Source organism: Leptosomus discolor, chromosome 7 (genome assembly GCF_034619465.1).
Source record: "Leptosomus discolor isolate bLepDis1 chromosome 7, bLepDis1.hap2, whole genome shotgun sequence".
Taxonomy (NCBI): Eukaryota; Metazoa; Chordata; class Aves; order Leptosomiformes; family Leptosomidae; genus Leptosomus; species Leptosomus discolor.
In genome coordinates this window covers 37264905-37268670 of record NC_141397.1, presented here as the reverse complement: position 1 = coordinate 37268670, position 3766 = coordinate 37264905, and positions in this window count along the sequence as shown.

Below are 3766 nucleotides of genomic sequence, written 5' to 3'. Positions count from 1 at the left end.
AAAGCCTCAATAAGACAAATAGCTGTCTTGCTGAGTGCACTGAGTCACTGTGCTCTCTGCATCTGCACACATACATTTTAAAAGAAAATGAGCTGTTTCTAAGGGGGTTCGCAGTGTTGGGTATACAACTGTTCTCCACCTACAGCCCTGGTTTTAAGTACATATTAACAGTGATTAATTTAATTCTGCCCAGCCTTGGTCTAGGAGACAGAACAGAAGGCGAAGTTTCTGAGATATTTAGAACCTTTTTTGCTAAAGGAAAACACACCTCAAAGGATACCCAGCAAGGAGGAAAATTTTTTAACTATGTCTTTATCACATCAAGCTAAAACAACCTCCATTGCTAAAACAAGCTGAGGCTCTTCAGCAGAAATTTCAGCCCTACAATAGGATGGTATTTCACAGCCCACAATATACCTTGTTGCGTAGATGTAGTTACCACACTTACTCCAGCTGTGCCTAGCAGCCCCGAGGTCATGAACCCCAACTCACTGAGGCTCTGGAAGTTTGTTTTTAGAGACAGTTTAGAAAGGACCTTACAGTCAGCAGAGGAGGTCACCTAAGGGTGTGTATAACCAAAGCAACCTTGGAAAATTGTTTTGTGATCAGATGTTTACTAGTTTCAGTTTTTACCACAGATGAAGGTATTAGCCAGGATCAGAGAACAGTGTACCAGACAAAATATTATAAAGGTGAGGAAATCACCAGCTCTTTTCACAACAAATATTTTTTAACCCAAAAAAATTTTGCAAGAGTTGTAGCTGTAAAAGGGAAATCAGAAAACAGTTGTTGGTGAATTTAGCTGGTCCTCTGAGCCATCGTTTTGACAGCAGGGTGTAATTCAAGCCTGATGTTTAGACCAGCTGCTGTCAAGAATGAGTAAGTTTTCAGAGCCTACCCCTCTCAGCACTGTGACCACAGGTTTTACCACAAAACCTCAGCTCGGATTGTACAATACAGCTAGTTTGACCTTCCATATTCCTCTGAGGTAGTTTCAACGGAAATACTCTACTCCTACAGCTGGAACATCACTCCAGACCCTCCTTTTCAAACACCTCTGGGGTCAGAAATGGACATGTTTTGGGCAACTAGTCAAATAATCATTTTCCAGGAATTTTTGTTCCATGTGAATACATTTATAGCAAATCAAGCTGCATCTTTTGAAGTACCTTGCAGCAATGATCTACTGGAATAATTAACCTGAGCCTCCTATAAATAAAGCACTTGTTTGTATCATTCAGCACTTCCTGAACAGGGCTGATGGTCCCAGGAGGTTGTAAGAGGCTTGACAAGACTCGTGTTGCTCCAGCTTAGGAAGAAGCAGGATTCTTTTTTTCGTACCACAGCACATGCTGGGGGGGTTTGGAAGACAAAGCACAACATTCACATTCATTGAAATCTGTCCCTGAGTGAATATCCTTCATTTCCACTTCTAGTAATGGAGTTTCTAAGGATCTGATATTTCCGTTTAGAGAAGCCTTTCCTTTCTCCAGAGCCAGAATGGGCACCAGGTACATTTTCTGAGCATTATCCTCTACTATGTAGTCAAAAGACTAATCAAAGGGATTACAAAACTTAACCACCCCAGAGGAATATCCACAACCTAACTCACTGCCTGCCTTGTGCTACTGAAAGAAAGCCTTTCATTACTACTCAAACTTTCTTACACAAAGTTAAGCCTGTACCATAATCACAGTTTATTTCTGAAATTACATCGGCTGCAGCAGACAAATAAGAGTAGAGCTGTCCCTAGCAGAGGATGAAGACATGAGCATTTTTAGACAGGCAATTTTAGCTGTGTTTCTCTTTGTACAGCAAGACATCTTTTCGTTTGGCAGGCCTAGGGCTAGAGAAAGCTGCCACCACGTCTTGTGGTTTCATAGTCAACAGCTGATTTTCCATCAAAGTCTAAACTGCTAGGCAGTCTGCAGGGAAGAGCCCTGCTCCTTGCAGAACAACCTTAGAAACAGAAGAGCTGGAGACCTGTACAAGCTTTTGGTGAATAACTCAAAAGCTTACATGGCCCATGCCCTCATCTTCCTCCATCCATTTTGGAGTTGCCTTTAAGCTCAGGCCCTTGTGCTTGGTCCTTGTACAACTCAGCACAGAACAAAGCTCTGAAGGCTTTAATTTCCTCTGTATACACTTAAATCCACTTCTTCTCACTAACAAAGTCTATTTATCTTTACGGAAAGAAAAAAAAAAAAGGACAAACATAAGGCTTCTGACAATAAACCTTAAACTTTTACTGGAGCCTTTCTATGACTCTATAAAGCTTGCTTTTTTTTTTTTTTTCCTTTCTGTGACCTTTCTTTTCCTAAGAACTGTTTTCTTCTGTGTTTATTCATGCTCAGAAGGGTCCTGTTTTGTCACAACTACAGCAGTTGTATTATTAAAGGACAAGTAAAATAGACCTGTAAATTATAAACAGAAAGCACAACTCTGAGTGATCTTTGGTTTCATTCTGGTTAATAAAAACCCAACAAATCAGTTAGCTCTCCAAGGCATAGTTCACAGCATTTTTATAAACCCCCAAAACACACTGTTTTACAAGCAAATTGCACAGCATTATCCCTGGGTTTGGGAGATTTTTTACATTACTTAACAAATTACAGAAGAGCTGTAGCGATCCACCACAACAGCAAGGCAACAGTTGCTATGAGTGAAGACTGTATATTTGTATGGACCTTTCCATACATATAAATAAAGTTCTGAAATTATCTATACCTGTTCCAGACTAGGGGAAGGAGCTGCAGCTGTTCTGCCCAGTGGCTGACTTTTAAAGGCAAAAAGGTATAAAAGAGAGACTGTAGAGCTATAAAAACATTTCAAACGAAGTTAACTTTCCACATCAAGCTAATTAGGACAAACTGTACCCGAACCCACAGATTAAACCAACACCCTACAACCCACAGGAAAAGACAGGCCTCATTACACACCCAGACCTGGAAGAAGCATGTGCGCTTACTGGGTTGTTTTTTTTCAGAAGTTAGTGGAGATCCACCCTCGTCTGGGGGTCAGCTCCAACATGTCCCTTACCTGGCACTGTGAGCTGATGCTCCTGAAGCATCCGCATCATGTTCTCTGGGTTGCTTCTTGAATAGCTGCACGACAGTTGGTCGCAGGGCAGGACAACCAGACACCAGCAGATCCATGTAAAAATTTATCAGTTCTTCAATATACAAGAATTTTCCCTCTGAAGAACCTTTTCTTTTATTTGACTTACATTTTAGTGCAAAGGATACATTTTGTAATACTAGAAACTTTACTTTTTTTTTTTTTACTACCTTTTAGCTTCGTTTACAAACTGCCATATTTCTAAGTGGGCTTTCACAACATGGCAGAGCTTACCACATCCTCACTTCATTAGCTTCGCTGTATTAATTAAAAAAATCACGCAGGCCTTAGCCTCTTGTGGAGTTTCAAGCAGAGCAGCCCTTGTAACAGATGTTTTCCATTGAAACGCCAAGTGCATGTTGCGAACCAAGCCATGACAGTGTTCGCCGTCCTTTCCAAGCAGGGGTTACCGTTGCTGTCACTGCGCTGACCTGAGAGGCCAGGGCTAAAACAACGCCCCAGGAGATCGAGGGGACAGAACTCGACGGGAAGCGCACGCTAAACCCCAGCCAGAGCCACCGCGTCCCCGCAGGCCGGTGCAGTCCAGGCCGCGGGGCCGGGGCCAGCACCCGTGGTGTGGCGGTCCCGCCCCGGCGGGGCCGGCCCGGGCCTGGTGCCCGGGGAGCGGGGAGAGCGGCGGGCGCTGGGC